The 18419-nt window shown below is 49.5% G+C and overlaps 1 protein-coding gene across 3 annotated transcripts in view; it reads left to right on the forward strand.

Moving 5' to 3' along the window:
* Positions 1 to 18419, forward strand: part of TANGO6 (transport and golgi organization 6 homolog) — a 591842-nt gene that overhangs the window by 299903 nt on the left and 273520 nt on the right. The window lies entirely within an intron of this gene.

Consider the following 18419-nt stretch of genomic DNA (forward strand, 5'->3'; position numbering starts at 1 on the left):
GACCAACGGATCCCTTTAAGCGAAGGCTCCCATCGAAGCCATGCAGCTAACGGTTCCAGGGCAAGTGCAAAAAGCAACGGGGACAAGGGGCAACCCTGACGGGTTCCCCTGCCCAGGTTGAAAGGGGCCGAGACTCTACCGTTTACCACAACTTGTGCTAAGGGTTCAGCATATAATAACTTCACCCAACCGATAAACTCAGGCCCGAAACCAAATTTCTCAAGAGCCGCCCAAAGATAAGGCCATTCCACCGTGTCAAAAGCCATCGAGGCATCCAACGATGCCAAAATGGCCGGCTCCGTCAGAAGCCCCGCCCTCGCAATCGCACCGTGGAGACGACGTAGGTTAAGAGCCGTGTTGCGATGCGGGATAAATCCGGATTGATCTGGATGGACCAAGTCATTAATGACCGTCAAGAGGCGGGTCGCCAGGAGCTTAGCCAATACCTTGGGCTCAACATTCAGCAGGGATATGGGTCTATAAGATGAACAAAGGTCCCGCGGTTTACCATCCTTGGGGATGACAACTATCGTAGCCAGACGCTGATCATATGGGAGAATACCCCGTTCCCGGGACTCCAGAAACATGGCACGAAGATAGGGCGCCACTCTGTCGGGACGTAGCTTGTACAGTTCAATTGGCAACCCGTTCGGGCCCAAGGCTTTGCCCGAACGGAGTGAACGGATGGCAGTAGCTATCTCGTCAATAGTAAAGGGGGACTCCAACGCTATACGATCTAAATTGGAAACACTGGGCAGAGCTATATCGCGCAACAGAAGGCGAGAGTCAGCCACATCTCTCACAGACACAGGGGTATAAACCACACGAAAATACTCAGCAAAACATTCAACTATTCCAATCGGGTCCGTCACACTCGCACCATTCGATGACTGAATCACGGGCACCACACTATTAGCTCTCTCCTTCTTATCCAACCATGCCAATAACTTACCCGCTTTGTCCCCCACATCATACAAATGACCCTGTTGCTCCCGGAACATCAGCTTGGCAGCATCCGTGACCATAGACTTATAGGCAAATTGTTTCAGACCCAGGGCGTGGAGTTTCGCAGACGTGACACCCGATTCCAAAGCCGCCTCCAGTGCAGAAATCTCTCTCTCAAGGTCCACCACCTCCCGATTCCTCGCCTTCTTAGCTTCAACAATAAGGGAGAGGGCTTGCCCACGAATCACCGTCTTAAAGGCCTCCCACAGGGACACCGCGGAGGAAACCGACCCCTCGTTATCCAGAAAATATGCGTCCAAAGACTTAATCAAAAGGCTGCGGGTCTCGGGGGAGGTAAGGTACCATGGGTTGATAGGAGCCACCCGGCCCACCGCCTCCACTCCAATCTCAAAACGGAGCCAGAGCGGAGAGTGGTCAGAAATGCCCCTGGGGAGGTGTACAATCTCACGCACCGCTGGCGACTGAGCCGCAGGCATCAGGAAATAATCCAGTCTAGACAGACTCCCATGGGCCCCAGAGTGGAAAGTGTATTGAAGCTGAGTAGGATGCGTAAGTCTCCAGCAATCCACCAAGCCAAAGGTGTCCAAAAACCCACCCAACCACTGTTGGGCCGCAGGAGTATCTCTAGGGGGGTGGCGATCGTGTAGACCGGAGTACACAGAATTAAAATCACCTACCATAAAGAGAGTACTATCAGGGAGGTCCAACAACACACGGCCCAAATCGGAAAAGGTAGAAGTCTGCAGGCCGGGGGGCACGTAAACAGTAAATAAGGAGATGGTACGACCCTCATAGCGACCCACAAGGACCGCATATCGCCCCCGATCATCCAGAAGCACATCATCAATAGCTAGGGGGAGGGAAGCCCGCACAAGGATACCCACACCCCTAGAACCCGAGGTAAACCCCGAATGTGCTGCGAGGCGATAGCCCCACCTATTCATCGCATGACAAGTATTACCCACCAAATGAGTCTCCTGCAGGAAAACAATATCTGGAGATAAACGTCGTATACATTTCAACACCACACTCCGTTTGATACGATCCCCCAGACCGTTAACGTTCCACGAAACAAATCTCAACCCGCTACCCCCCATCCCACCCAGCAACGCCAAAACCCCTCACCAATGAGCATGACACAAGAAACATCATCAAATACAGGATAGAGTCGCCTTGAGAACAGAACACACAAACAACGAACTTCCCAACCGCCCACCCCCCAACAAACAAAAGAACACCCCCCACCCTGCACCCCTGCAAAAAGCTAAAAAGCCACCCCAACCTGCAGTGTGCCTGTCGCCCAAGAACCCCCATTCTACACAAAGACCCCGGAGGAGGAAAGGCTCCGTCCCACCCGCCACCCCGAGCAAGACCGATAACGAGGAAAAACACACAACAAATCACATAAACAGTAGCGGAACGTAGGCATACAATCCTGGAAAGAGTTACTCAAAACAAGGCCCCAGGCTTAGACGAAATGCTCAGCTCTCTACGCCACCTTCAGCACCGCCCGGGCGGGCAGCGGACTCAGTCTCAGGAGATCGGTCAGGCAGAGAGTCCAGCCAGTCATTCACCGCATCCGGCCGATCAAAGAAAAAGGTTCGGTCATTGTACTCAACCCGCAGCCTGGTCGGAAAGAGCATAGCGTAGCGCAACCCCATGTCCCTAAGTCGCTTCTTGGCACCACGAAATCCCATTCGCTGCTTCTGGACCTGTTGGGAAAAGTCCGGATAAAAGTTCACTGTGGCATTCTCAAAGGCCACCGGGCCCTTCACACGTGAAGCTTGCAGGATAGCGTCCCGATCCCTATAGTGGAAAAGTTTTGCAACAATAGGCCTCGGCGGGGCGCCTGGCTTACCCTGGCCCCCCGGAACACGATGTGCTCGTTCCACTGTGAAAAATTTACTCAGTCCAGATGGAGAGAGGTAGTTTTGGATCAGGTCCTCAACTAGGAGATCAACCGAGTGGGGTTCTTGATTCTCCGGGACACCAACCACGCGAACATTACAGCGACGTGCCCTGTTCTCAAAGTCTTCCAAGCGCCGGGACATGAATTTGTTCACCCTACGGAGATTGCCAATCTCCGTCTGTATCTCCGAGACGTCTGCCGTGAGGCTGGATAACTTGAGGTCCAATGACTTCACCTTCTCATTGGTTTTCGATAGATCGGCTCGAATTAAGTTCACATCAATGGCCACGGTGTCAATTTTGTGGGCCAAAGTCTCATATTGTTGGCCTATCGTCTCCCTCATGCCAGAAATGGCGCCCATGATGTCCTGCAGGGAAGGCTCCGTTGACGTGTCCACGATGTGGTCAGACGCGCTGGGACCGGGCAGGGCAGCTCCGGGGGACCCCTTCGAGTGGGTATAACGGTCCATAACGTTAGATTGGACCGGACCCCCGCGCAGAGGCGTCTTCGTCTTCCGTGTCTCCCGGTCCCCTCTGCCCGCCATTTTGGAGACTGCGTCACAAGGAGATTCACCAGGGTCAACGGACCGGGCACCAGAAAGGGAGGCCTCGGGACCAAAGGGCCGCAACAAGGGTATCACTAGGATAGAGGCAGCCAAATAGGAGAATAGGCCAGCCAAAGGCCCGACAGCCGTCTCGTGCCCCGGACCCAGCCCTGGCCAGACTCTCTTGCCGATGTCTCAGTCTGAGGCAGAATCGAAACCGAAACTTAAGAGGGGGACCCTCAAGGCCAATCCCCCTGCCGTTGTTGTTCAACTCCAAGACGGCCACTGAGCCTCACCCCGTCCCGGGCGCACCTCAAGGGCGGAGCCCAAAAGTTCGAATCACCGTAACTCCGGCACCCGGTGTCGAAATAAAATTCTGAAAGGTCCAGGTAGATCAGCCCAACGTCCTCTACACCAATCCTCATGAAAATTCAGGATTTGTTCAGGATATTATGCCGGGAGTGGCGGGGGACCGGGGAGCGCTGTGCTCACGCGGCCATCTCGGATGCCCGCCAAGCTCCTCCTCCATGTTCTTGACATGTTGACGTACACGCAGGTTTTGAAAAGTACTTGGTTCGAACAAGTTAGTCAGGCTTGAAAGCACTGTGGCAAGGGGTACATCTTGTCTGACATTTTCTAATATTCTCCCATTACTTTCTTGTTTGTATATCTTTTCTTTATTATTTTTTATAAAACAAATAATCATGGGAGTAATCCAGTCAAAGCTACTCCATTATAAATATTTGAAACGTTTTCTCTGACCCAGAGAGAGACTCTTCTTTCCGACCCCCTTCCATTTTTATCCCCATGTCTGACCAAAGAGTAGGGATCATACCTCACCTCCCTCATGGCGGAAACCCTCTGTCCTCCCTATAACAAAGCACATTGTGTACTTTCAGTTTTCATCTTCATGCTCCCTACACAACGAAATAAAATGCTCTGAGCCTCCATTTTAATGTGCAGTAATTCTCTTCAAGGGTAACCTCAGCTGCATTTCCTTAGTCCAAGGCACAAACAAAGCTCCTAGCTTTCTACTCTATTCTGGTGCAATTCCTGATGTGGGTGCTGTGCATAGTTTTTCAAAGACTACAGAAATGCACTACTGCCAAAACTTCCCAGAAACAGACTTGCACCACGAAAGCAATGTGGGGTTTGCAGCAGTGTGCCTGATAATAGGCCCCACAGATCGCATCAATCGCACCCAAATGTCGGACGACAGTGAAAACACGGACCCATCCTTTGTTGCTATGTTGCTTTCAAGTGAGGATTGCACTCTATATGCTCTAGTGCACCCTAAACTTCCTGCCTTTTTATGTCACTCTTGCAGGTACCTTTTTAGGTCTCGGCTATAACGCGCTGAAAAGCGCATTCTCGCCAGAGAACTATTGTCGGCGTCTTAGCAGTCTGAGAACACCGAAGTGAGACAAGACCTGGCCGCGCACAGCGTTTCCCCATAGGATAACGTTGTGCGCGCGGCCAGGTCTTGTCTCCACAGAATTGCATTCCAGACCGGATCGCGTCGCGCGCCTCTCTGGAATGCAGGGGGAGTCTGCAGAGAGGCGCGCAGCGCTGATAAGCGTCGAAGCTTGTTTATCCTCGATTTGGAGTGCATGAGACCGCATTATTGTCCGGATGCAGGAGGAGAAAAAGGTGGTGAACTCCGGGAAAACCTTGCACACTGGCACAACCCTACAATAAGACGTAGCGACATTGCCAATGGCACCTGCAGCCTGAACTTACAGGGCGATCATGACATCACTGCAAGGTAGTAGCATCTTCATCTGGACCCACAGGAAACACTGCCCGTTCTACCTACCTACCTGCGTTGCGCCGCCTAAGGGCCGGGAGCCGCGCCGGCTTGAGTGGGTCTTGCCCAGTTCGAGTGAGGTGCTCGCGGTAGAGGCTCCATACGGGGGCTGGCTGGCCCGGTTTGTTGTCGTGGTTATCAGATTGTTTGGCGGGCCGAGGCGAGTGTTGATTGCTGCCCCTTCTTGACCCCATGGAGCTGGATCAGGTTTGCGGTCGGACCTAGTGGGCGTGGGGGCCGAGTTGTGTAGGATATTGGCGGGGAGCGGGGACACCACCCCCCTTCTGGTGGGCTGGGACGGAGAGATTGAGGGTTGGCGTCGGGAGTCTTCTTGTTCAATGTGATGCATACGGGTTCACGGCAGGGACTGCTGGTGAGGGGAGTGAATTCCTACTTGGCCCGCCCTGCGCCAAGCATAGCCTGGGCAGTTCACTTAGGGACCACTTCATTAATATTGTATGGTTTGGGTCACCCTGCGCCATGCCTGGCTTGTATAGTATACCTAGGGTCCTCTTCACTAATATTGTATTGTATTATCCGCCCTGCGCCATGCCTGGCTTCTACTGGTCACCTAGGGCCCACTTAGTTAATGTTGTATGGATTTTTTGGCGGGGGACAATGAGTCACGCAGGCAGGTGATTCTGATACAGCGTTCTGGGGCACTGGCGGATATTTTGGCGGCAGCGCTAGTGCGGTAGGCACACCTACCTCAGCATTTGCGGAAATTGCGGGCAGTCGAGGGTTGGAATGGGGGGCGGCCGGGGCACTTGCCCCCATCCAGTCGCTGTGCAGATCGTCCCTACACCAGTGAGTGCGCGGCGGATGCCACAGGTAGCAAATAAGGTTTCTATCGTGGTTACCCGGTATGGAAGAGTCTTTGGCAGTGGCACTCGGTGCGGGTCAGCCCATCAGGTACGGAAGGTGCGGGGGTCTGTCTCCTTTCTTCCGCAGGGTCGGGTGATCGCTGGCTCAGGCATCGAGGCGTGGTGGCAGTGCTATGGAGCTGAGCAGGGATGTGGGCTCTAGAGTAGTGTAGAAGCTTCTAGAGATTTACTGGCTAATATTTGGTAATATTAAAAATCATGGCAAGTGAATTTGATGTTGTTTTTTTAAACTAGCGACTGCACTTGTAACAATTCTCATAAGAAAAGGCAGCATAACATTACCAAAATGTTCTGTTAAGTTTTAAAAACACTTAGCAATTTCGCGGCTGCACTGCTACTTCCGGCCCTTTGAATCAACAATTAGGCTTACTCGAATCCACTTTAATTATTGGACTGAATCAAAAGGGAATTGCCTGTTTCCTAATTTATAGCATCTAAAATTAATAATATATATCCCGTTCTTGGAGAACACCTCTATTTGTGGCCAGACGTTTGACACATTTGGAATTTCCCATCTCCTAAAACCATGAGCAGAAACATAAATGTAAGCACCACCTCAGTATTTATTATTATAATACAGTATGTGCATGTCCCTAGTGTAATTATTACACCGAAGCAGCTGATGCTTATTTGACTCGTGTTGAATGTTGCATGTCTGAGCAGCCCCTGTATTCTTGGATGCTCCAAGAACGGCCTTTCTTTCCCCAGCTACTTTTGGAGAAATAGTGTATGGATATAAAATCCGAACTCTTAGCTGCTGTCTATTGTTACCTTGGTCAGTGGTACTCTTGCCATATGAACTGTCTACCAGATTTTTTGGGAATGTCATAATGATTTGGTATTAATTGTTCCTTTGACTCGAATGTGTATGTAATGCAAGTGAGATCTAAAGCGCAGCATGCCACCATTGGTACAAAAATAAATACTTTTTTTTTGGCCTACAATTTATATACTTTTGTTGCAGTTGCTGTTGCAATATTTAGCAATGCCAATAGCTCAAACTTAATTAACCCGAGACCTATTGCATTGTAAATGCTTGTTTTCCATTCCTGCTCTCTACCTTTGTCACAGTTTTCAAATCTCTCGCCACACCACTTGCTTTTCTGCCGTTGTGTCTTTTGCTCAGGGTCAACGTCTGATGATAAACAATAAGCACTGTTCACCAAAAATGAGTGCTGATTCCCACCACTGGAACAAATTAAGCACTGCGTCTACAGCTCCCATAAATAGGAAGGAAGCAGGTGGTTGGAGATCTGAAAGTCTAAGCTGTTAGAACAAATGCCAGAAATGTAACTTGCAAAAATCTTGCATCGTTCCTTCTTAGTTGCCATCCTTTCCAACCCTATAGCTTTCCCTGTGAAATGAGATTGTTGTTACCTGCTGCGGTTCGTGCAAGATTTTCCAAGCACTCTCGTTGGTTCTACTGTAACCCCCAGTCTATCCCTGTACCTGGCTGATGATATGAGTAAATTACTCTGCAGACTGGCGGTCCCCGTGTCTGCACAGTGATCTCCACACAGACTGTTCAAGTGAGCATCCCAGACATGGCGCATCGTCCAAACAGATGATACAAACTCTATAATTGTAGCCTAAATTCCTTAATAACATGGTACAGACCAGTTTATAAACCGTATTTAACAAGTAAATATTAAGAAATGGAACCTGGAATTCCCCTTTGTGTTTCTGTGGTGGAAACCTGCCTGCATAGCTGAAGAGGAATGGTGCAATGTGAGGCGGAGTGTATGAATTGGTTATCAAAGCCATGTTATTGATGACTGCTGGCACCTCCCACAGGCTATCTGCAGTAACTCTATTCTTTCTCTTGCTATATAAGGTGAATATATTGTTAGCTGAGATTAGAAAATGTATGCACTGTTTAGATTTGTAGATATTGTCAACTGGGGGCAAAGTAGCAGATATTGTGTCCTTGAGTTTGAGTTTAGGAGATGTGCTCTAAACATGGCGAGGCAGTGCTGCAGTTAATCATGAAGAGATGCAGATAATGTGAGAATAGGCACAGTCATGCAAGTGAATGCTTAGTATCATTAGGGTGTTCTGTATCATAGAATAGAATTCATCATTGGTGTTTGTCAGTGGGATCCATAACTAATATATATACGTTATATGGATGTACCCAGGAGTAACAAAGACCCAGCCCCTTGAAATACAGCTAAGTGTCCAGAGACTATTGTATGGACTTCACCCAGGAGCAGCAGAGGTCCAACCCTTCGAGGCACAGGCAAACAACAAGTCTATACTGCATGGGGCCCGCCTAAGAGTGACAAAGTACACCCCTTGGAGGTAAAGTTAAGCAACTGGAGAATACTATATGGGGCTTCCTAGGAGTGCTAGATATCCAACTCTTGAAGGTATGGCTATCAACCAAAGAATACTATATGAAGTTCATATATGAATGGCAGATGAGCATCCATAGTATACACATCAATGAATCTAGGGCAGGTTGGCCCAACCATGATGCGTGGACTGTGAGATTCGCCCAATAAAGATGCTATCTGAGAGTGGGAATGGAAGATGGCGACCGAGATGGCGGCGTAAACGCTCGGCTCCGTGAGCCTTCTCACCCTGCGCATACATCCTGGCACTTATCCTGAGCTGTACCGGCATATTTATGTAGGCGAAGGATAACTTTCACTTACCGTTTGCTCCGGAGGCTTTTGCTTGCTGCAGACCCGTTGCAATGTCCCCGAATGTTTTGCGGCCTTCACGGAGCTGGGACCCGGGGTCTCGAGTGCGGAGAGTGGCTGGCTGCGACTGCAACAACAGCGGCCTCTGGTGATGGTGAAGAGTCGGCCGGATTGAACTGAAGCCCTGGTGGCCGATGGCGACAGTGCCGACCCAGCCCAACTAGCGGAGAACAATGTGGGGAGTGAGATGATACTTGGCCCCCCATTCCGGTGTTGTATCCGGGCACATCACCGACTTTTCCCGGAGTCAGCGTGCGGGCCCCAGGGAGAGGCGGAGTTTTTAGCCTTTTGGTGACTCTCCGCTGAGAAACCTGCCTTGACTTCTGAGATCCCCGTTGTGAATCCTGTTCCTCCCTGGTGTGAGACCCGGTCCTGAGGTGAGGTGGAGAGAGACGAGGCCGGATCGGCTAAGATGGCGGATCGCGCCCTCGTACGCACACCTCATCAGGACAGAGAAGCCGTTGTGCGAGGGAGTCCTGGGGCCTGGCGACACGAGAAAGAGCCCACGTCCAGAGATGTATTGGCTGCGTTAACAACTCTGCATATGACCCTGATCCGGGATGCCCGGGAACTGGGAAGGAGGATGGCCGCCATTGTTGTCCCGCCGCTCCACACGGGCATGGTTGAATCACAAGGAAGCGCCGCTGTGCTCGCCTCTGCGTCAGTGATGAATGTTCCAGCTGCGCCTACGTTCGTGGAGACGCCGATGAACCCGGTCTGTGATACCGCTTTCGACTGCTCTGTTGTGTATGTGAGTGACTCGTCGGGGCCCTTATATGTACGGCGGCTGAAGGAACAACATCGGTCCATGGTTTGGGTTGCCCCGGCGGCGTTTCAACGAGTACCGGATAGTGTGACCTTCTCTTCCTGGCTGGTGAAACTGTGTTCGGACTGGGAGATGTTTCCGGTATCGATACTGACACAGACGGATTTCCGCCATGAGTCTTCGGCTGGGTGTTGGGGCTACAGTCACATGGACTATTGGCGCTGCCCGGTCCGCCTGGATCGGTTGGACCCTCCACACTGCTTTGTATGCCGACTGATGGGTGGCCGTATGTGGGTACTATTGATAGGGAAGGCCAGGGGTGAGACCGTCTAGGACATAGTGGAACACGTTGTTGGCTGCCGGTGCTTAGTGGGACGCTCAACGGGGAGGTTATTGATTGAATTGGTGATTATTGCTTACTGTGGCTATTCTGATCTTGCTTTCTCGATGTTTTATTGTGCGCGATGGGTGAGGGGGTGCCGGGTAGTTTGATCGATGGCCCTTCTCCGTATTTTTTCCTTCTTTTTCTTTTCTATTATTCTATATTTCGGGTCTCTCATTTAGGGCGATGCACGCTGCGGGGGGGGGGGGTAGGCCGTAGCCTTCTGCAGGGGTGCAGGGTGGGGGGTAGGGGGTTGTTTATTTGTTCTTTCTTTGTCTCTATGGCCCTTTGTCTTTTCTTTTTCTCGGTATCGTAGTCTTTCATGTTTCCTACAGTCTGTTTTGTTTTTAAGGGCTGGGGTGCTGTTCGGCAAGGCATGTATGTGTTGTGTACATTTATCCTGACTCGTATGCCTTGCCCCCATGTCTTTAAGTGTATTCGCACTCTTCGCGGATTTCTGTTTCGTGTTGCTATTGTAGGACCATGCATGACCGTACGGCAATTATTCTGCTATTTTTTCTGTTTTATTTTTCCTCATTGTAAAATGAACCTTCTTGAATCCTGATTATCACGCTGTACGCTCGAATACGAGTTATATCCTGGATACTTATCTGACCCCGAATTCTGGGCTGCTGTATCTTTCTATATTGCTTTGCTGAACTTCCGCATTGACTAGCGGCCGGCCGGGATGGTTGTAGGCCCATGCTTGTATTTCTGTGAAGTGTTAATAAAGGTTTTCAAAAAAAAAAGAAACATGCTATCTGAACCCTTCAGTGAGTGTGGCAGTATTGTACCCGGAGCTGAGAGGACTCCCATCAGTGATTCTGTGGAAGAAGTTCATTTAGGTAACTCAACAGGAGATTGGAGGGGGATGGTGTGATCAAGAAAGTAATAATGACAGAGCTTCTGGCTTTAGTCCTGAGCCCTTCTAGGCCCGAACAGGAAAGATGCCAAGGGAGGACCTACTCTTCAACATTAATCAGACTCCCTGAGCTGGGTGCTCTAATACGAGAGGGTTACTAGATAAGAGATAAGGGATGGCTCTAAGAGTGATGATGGTCACTTCACATGGCTTGTCACATTATCCAGTCTCCTCATCATGGTCGCTGAAGATTTCACCACAGGCGCATACTAACTTTGGCATTGTACTCTTATTCAGAGGCAGTGATGGTGTGCTTTCAACTGTACCAGGGGACCTAGAAGTGACAACGCTCAGATAACAAGACCGGAAGCTCCATCTAGTCACCATCAGGAAAAGTCAGTGGGTGGGAAGGGAGAGGGCACAGCTCCCACATAATGAGTGAACAGGCTGGAGGAGGCCAAAGGTAAATAGATGTAGCGAGAGGGAGGTCCTCCACATCAGACAAAAAAACAAAGTAGAGGCCAAACACTTTGACCCGCAGGCACAAAAAATAGGATTCTGCTCACAAAAGGCCCAAATGCAATAAAACAGATGCTGTATAAGTATGGCATATCGAACCTCTTAATTTATTTCCTATTAGTGATGACTGAGAACCTGATTTAGGTCTTGGTGGATGGTTTACTCTGTCACAATGGTGACGGATATCCCATCCACCGGAATAGAAATACCATTAGAACATTGGAATGTTGGGTGCCCCATTGAAGACAATGGAGTGCTCCCTTCTTGTACGGGCCAGTAAAGGCCTGCAGAGCAATATTCCAATGTTTTACAAAGGCCTCTTGGAGCTCGAGGGGATTTAAATCCCCTTGAGCTTCGAGAATCCTTTGTTTTATTTGTTGCAACATTCTGCCCTCTAGTGACAGAATGTTCTAATAGCCTTATAGCACTTCGTAGTTGGGCTATGCCGGCTATTAAAATCCCGCTCGATTGTTAAAGTCCCTCGCCTTCGGCTCGGGCCTTTAACGTGTGAGCGGGCCTTTAATAGCCGGTATAGCCCACTACGGCGAGCTATAAGGCTATATTATATATTATGTGATGTATATTTTGGCGTACGGGATATCCGTCACTGTTTTTGATGGAGTAACCGGTCCGCTAAGATTGAAATCAGGCCCTCTGTCTGTTGGCGAACATAGTGAAATTATCCTGTGGACACTCTTTACTGACTGCTATGTACCTGGTGGGCCGCACCAGTTTAAATTTTTAGACATCTTGCACCTTCTAGACAAACCATCCACATTCCACTGAGGTGGGGCTTGGTCACAATGAACAGTTCTACAACTCTCTCTGTCATCACTCAGGTTAAGCTCCAGATTCCTGAATTAGTAGCCTTCTATCATCTAGGTCTTGCTTCTAAAAACAAATCTCAATATTCTTGCGGCTGCCATGAAATGCTCCAGAAGCTAGTTTTGGTACTGGCTTTTCCCAGCAGTATCAAACCTCTCCGTTGCTCTATTAAATTAAATTGCGATGTCCTTCATCAGGTATCTGCAGAATCAGAGATTGAGATACACCTCTGAAATATATGCTTGGCAGCCATCAGCACATAGAGAAATAGGCAGGTTGGTTCCTTTTCCAAAGCTTGGGAGCCCATCAAATGTCATCTTACTGACCTTATTGCATCCGTTCCCCCATTATCCTGATCAGTCTGCTGCACAAGACTTGCCAACCAATGGCTTCCGGTGACATCAAGCCGCTTTTGTTGATATTTATTAGCAAGATTCAAACTCTGCCCCCCTGACCGTATCCAGTTTTCTATGGCGCCAAGGTCGTGCACAAACATCAATCCTGGTGTTGATTGAATTTAAACTAAATGACGAGATTTTTTTGAGTTTTCTTTCTGCACCTACACCCTTCTTCAACTCAATAAGTATTGTACATCATTCATGTCAGACTTGTTCTCACAATCCAGCTCGATAGAAAAAGTAAAATGCTATTGAGTTACCAGCGCTTCATCATCTGTACCTCTGAGTGGCAGTAGGTGGCATCAATCAACTCCATGTCAGTGTTGGTAGGGACATGCGTGGTGCCTATATAGGTACCACCACGGTGCACTGACATCAGTTCCTTTCTTTTCGGCCAACAGCGGGGATCGAGAGAGCTACCTCGGTCACTTTCTGACCATCTTTTTCACTTTTGTTGACTCTTTGTGGAGGAATTGTTCCCAGTGTGCTAGGGATATGTTCCCTAATGGTTTTTAAACCTTGTGGGAAATATCACATACAGATCTCTGTGCCTGGGGCTGGGCCACGACCCCAAGGCCTGCACTGAGTGCAAGTCTATGCACCCCAAGGCCATCTGTGAGTGTGCATTGAAGCTCTTGGTGGCGCAGCAGACAAATGCTCTACGTCATTCATGGTCCCAAAGGAGATCTTGGTGCCGCTCCCTGAATTATTCTCATGAACGGTCATCTTTTCACTTCAAAACGTCTTCCTTGAAGGCTGGTCAATGAAGCACAAGAATAAGTTGAAGTGTTCCTAGGCTTCCCCATCCAAATGATGTGCTTTGAGGTTCTGCTCCCATGTGCCACCTGCAGCGCCGGTGGTATGAGGAGCTGGGTGATGCCAGTGGCTTGGATACCTCCCTTGACTCGGTCATGCTTTTCTCTCTAGGCTCTGTTTCAGAGGAAGGCACATCTTTTGCGACTATGATGCATAGGGCAGTGGAGGTCCTGCAAATGCCAGCTGCTTAGGTCAAGACCAATGCCTTGATGGATGTACTTCACCCTGGTGCGTGCTCTGACGTGCCATTGCTCCCCTTTAATGACACCCTTACAGAAATTCTTCTGGGGGCCTTAGCAAATCTTGTGCAGGGGCTCCTGTGCACCACATGATTGCCCATCTGCATCGTCATGCCCACGGACGGATGGATCTCTTCTCTCAGCATCCCTCAGCTGAGGTCAACCCAAATGCATTCCTTTCCACCCCTCTGGATAGGGAATCCAAGAGGCTGGACACTTATGGGAAGAATATCTTCTCTTCCACCAGCTTGACTTTCCAGTCCGTGAACACGGCATGGCTCTTGGGCCAATATTCGTAGCTGCTGCCCATGCTCCCTGTAGAGGGCCGAGTCATCCTGAACCAGGCATTGGTAGATGGGCGGAAGAAAGCTAAGTTTGCTATCAGGTGCGGACTGGACATCACGGATCCCTAGGCAGTGCCATGTCCTTTATGTTGGCACTTTGCCACCATGCCTGGTTATGGTTCACTGTGTTCTCGGGGAATGTCCAAGTTTCCTTGATCAACATGCCCTTCAAGGGCTCCCACTTATTTGGCTATAAAGAAGACACTGCCCTCAAGTGTTTTTTTTAAAGCCAGGTCACCCCCATATCCCTGCGCGTCTCTCCGGCTTCCCAACCACAGCAACCGCCTTTTGTCGCTTCCGTGGTCACAGCTAGGGCTCCTATGGGCATCCACACTACCAGCCTTACACACCAGCCCAGCAGGCTTCCCAGCTTTTTCGTGGCCTTGGTCACAGATCCCACAAAGGCAGCGGAAGCCAGTCCCAGCACGTTTCCAGACCTCCCTCTGCTTCTGCTGCCACAGCCTCCAAGCCGCTTTAGTGAGCCCTCCACCCACCCCGACCACTGGTGGTAGGCTCGGGCAGCACCTGTCCTAAGAGACCTAAATCACGTCTGATAAGTGGATGCTACGAACTGTGCAGTGAGATTGTGCCCTTCGCTTAATGGAAATTCCTTTGTCCCACCATCCCTAAACCTGCTGATGGATGAGAACCATCTCTCTTTGCTCTGTTGCTAAAGGGGCCATCATGAGGATACCAGCACCATAGGTAGGATGTAGTCGTTAATCCAGCTACTTTCTGATGCCAAAAAAGATGGAGGCCTTTGCCCCTTCCTAGATCTGTGCCCCTTTAACACCTTCCTTATAAAAAGAGACATTTAAGATGCTCACTTGGCTCAGGTTCTGTCTGACTTGGACCCTGGAGACTGGATTGTAAAGTTGGACTCGTAGGACTCTTACTTTCAAATCCCCGTCCTGCAAGAAAACACCCTGCGGTTCACAGTAGCCCACAAGCAATTCCAGTTTGCTGGGCTTCCCTTCGGCCTCACCAGTGCACCCGGTTGTTTATGAAAGTGATAGAGGTGTTTGCAGCACACCTTTGCAGGACAGGGGTGCAGACTTTCCCCACCTTGAAAACTGGCTTCTGAAGATGGCACCACACCAGGCAGTTGTCATCCACCTTGTACTGGGGTGAATGTATGACATTGTTCTACATTCTGTCCATCAACTGTGTTTTTTGCAATTTTCACCCCGAGTGGGCTGGGTATGCTCAGACGTGAGTCCCAGGCTCTCCACACCACTGGAGTTAAGCTATCTAGGCTGATGAAGGCTGATAGCCAGAAACCGGTCCTTGGATGCTTGATTCCGGTCTGGGAAAGACATGGCTTGGTAGTTCGGACTGGACTGTTCCCATGAGGCACAGGGTCAGAGCTGATTTGCATATAGCCAGTGTCTAACCCAGGGTGGTGTGGAGTGCAAGAAAACGATGGATTTAGGCCCAGATCCTTGTACTGGGGTGAATGTATGACATTGTTCTACATTCTGTCCATCAACTGTGTTTTTTGCAATTTTCACCCCGAGTGGGCTGGGTATGCTCAGATGTGAGTCCCAGGCACTCCACACCACTGGAGTTAAGCTACCCAGGCTGATGAAGGCTGAGAGCCAGAAACCGGTCCTTGGATGCTTGATTCCGGTCTGGGAAAGACATGGCTTGGTAGTTCGGACTGGACTGTTCCCATGAGGCACAGAGTCAGAGCTGATTTGCATATAGCCAGTGTCTAACCCAGGGTGGTGTGGAGTGCAAAAAAACGATGGATTTAGGCCCAGATCCTTGTACTGGGGTGAATGTATGACATTGTTCTACATTCTGTCCATCAACTGTGTTTTTTGCAGTTGTCATCCACCTCCAGCTAAAACGAACCTCCTGCATTCACTGGGGTTCACAATCAACATGCTGAAGTCACATATGACTTTCCAGATGCTCCCTTTCATCAGGACTATTCTGAACACTGTGCAGTTCCACACCTACCTTCCGGAGCAGAGAGCCCAGGACATTTGGGCTATGATCTTGATGTTAACCTCTGTTCTGTATTTCGGTGAGACTGATTCTGGGGCTGCTGAGTCTGATGGTCTTGTGAATCCTGCTGGTGAAGCACGCCTGATGGCACATGCAGGCTTTGCAGTGGGACCTGAAGTCTCACTGGATTCAGCATCAGGGACATCTCTCTGACCTAGTGCAGATTTATAAAGAGACTGCAAAAGATTTGCAGTGGTATCTAACGAACCATCATTGGATCATAAGCAGACCCTCTATCTCCCGCACCCCGAACTGAAAGTGGTGACCCACATATCACTTCTGGGTCAGGGAGGTCACCTGGGAGACGTGGAGATCAGAGGACTCTGGTCTCCGGCGGAGCACCAGCTCACATCAATTTTCTGGAGCTGAGGGCGATTCGCTTGCCATTGAAAGTCTTCCTCCGAGCCATCAAAGGAAGGCCGGTTCAGGTGTTCACAGACAACACTACTGCCATGTGGTATTGCAACAAACAGGGCGGAGTGGGGTCATGGACTCTATGCCAGGAGGCCCAGCGCCTCTGGACCTGACTGGAGTGACCAGACATCTTCCTGGTCGTGCAGCACCTGATGGGATCTCTGAATGCCAGGACAGATGAACTCCACTATCGATGCCTTGCAGATCACGAATGTCGTCTACAATCGGAGGTGGCGCAAGGTCTCTTTCGATAATGGAGAGAACCTTGGCTCGATCTATTTGCCGCTGCCAAGAATGCGCTATGACAGCTCTTCTGCACGTTGGGATTTCCAAAACAGCTCTTGCGTGCAGACGCTTTCCGTTTAGTCTGGAACCCAGGACTCCTGTACACCTTTCCCTGATACTGCTCCTTCCTCGAGTTGTCAAGAAGTACAGAACTGACCGGCCCTTAGGCATCCTAGTGGCTCTGAACAGGGCAAGGAGAGTTTGTATCCCGAACTCCTGAGCATGCATCTGTCCTCCAATCATATTGCCTCTTTGGGAGGACCTCCTGTTGCAGCAGCAGGTCAGGGTTCTGCACTGGAACCTAAGCACTCCACCTTCATGCTTGGAGATTGAGTGTTCATGAAGCACTTCTGCTTGGACAGTCGGAACCGTCGAAACGGGCATTTTATCTATTCGTCCTCTAGGATTTTCTAGTTTAAGTTAGTTCGCAGACCCACCTCCAGGGAGGTATTGCTTGGGTAGCTATTCTGAGGTGAGGAATCTGCAGTTAGAAGTCTCTATCAGAAACACAAGTTACTTAACTACGGTAACAATTTTCCTGGTAGAGTCTCTGCGAACGAGGCTTTCTCTATAACATCCAGTCAGATTCTTCACACTGGTCACACACTCAGTCTAAGGTGTTAACACGTTTTTGGCACGGAAATAGTCACAAAAAAAACTGATGTCAGTGTGCCAGGCTGGGGTCTATGTAGGCACTTCGCACTTCACTTCTGACGCGAATGCCGCCAAAGCAGACCCGATTGACGCCACCTACTCGTGCACAGTGGTACTGCTCAAGATTTTCAGGCTCCAGTCTGATGTCTGGGGAATATTCTAAGGTGAGGAATCTGTGGTTGGATTGTGTCTACTAGAAAAGTGTTACCGAATGTAAGTAACTTGTTCGTTTATGCAGCTCTGGCATTTCAAATATAAACGTCATGCAAAAGGACAATAGCCGTACACCCATGTTAGGCTTGACAGACTCGGAAGTCAGAGATCAGAACTTTGTTATTGCACAGAGATTGTTTGGTGTGACTAGAAGGTTTTGGTTGGAAGATCGGGGATGGGGGGGTGGCTAGTCAACATTTTAGCAAAATATTTAGGCTATGCCAGAACCACTTTCAATAGAAACATAAGTAACTTGTAGAGGCCCATTTGTATTTTTGCAACGAGGCACACAGCTTCCTGTTGAAAGGATTGGGGAGGGGGGGCTGCTGGTTAAGACGAAAACCTGCCTATTGGGAGGCGATGTAGAGGGATTCCCACAAAGAGGCTTTTCTAGTAATCCAATATAGTAAGTACTAGTGAAGTAGTTTATGGTTTAGTGGTATGGAATGGAAAATAAAGGCAATTTTTTTTAATGCTTATTACCTCAGACCGTGCTGCACTGGCAGTAATAAAATATTTCATTCGCTCTAACAGACTCCCTAACAATCCGAGAATTTGAGCAGGGTATGAGAAAATGAAGACGTCAGAGTAAGACATCGATTGAACCAGGTAGAGTGATGGTGTAGAAAAAGAGGGAAAGTAAAGGACCTCTGTTTTGGAAGAGTCCATCATACGAGGCCGTAAAGTCATCCACTGACGAATGGCGATCAGCCAGTTAGAGACACATGAATTTGAAGGGAGTGAAAAGGTTGGCAAGACAAAAAGAGGAAATGTCACCAAGGGAGGTGTTGTTAAAAAACTAAGGCTACGATGTAACCTAGGACTGGGTAACCACAACTGATGAAGTGGTGAGTGGAGATTACTTGGAGACCCA

Source organism: Lissotriton helveticus, chromosome 12, assembly GCF_964261635.1.
Source record: "Lissotriton helveticus chromosome 12, aLisHel1.1, whole genome shotgun sequence".
NCBI lineage: Eukaryota > Metazoa > Chordata > Amphibia > Caudata > Salamandridae > Lissotriton > Lissotriton helveticus.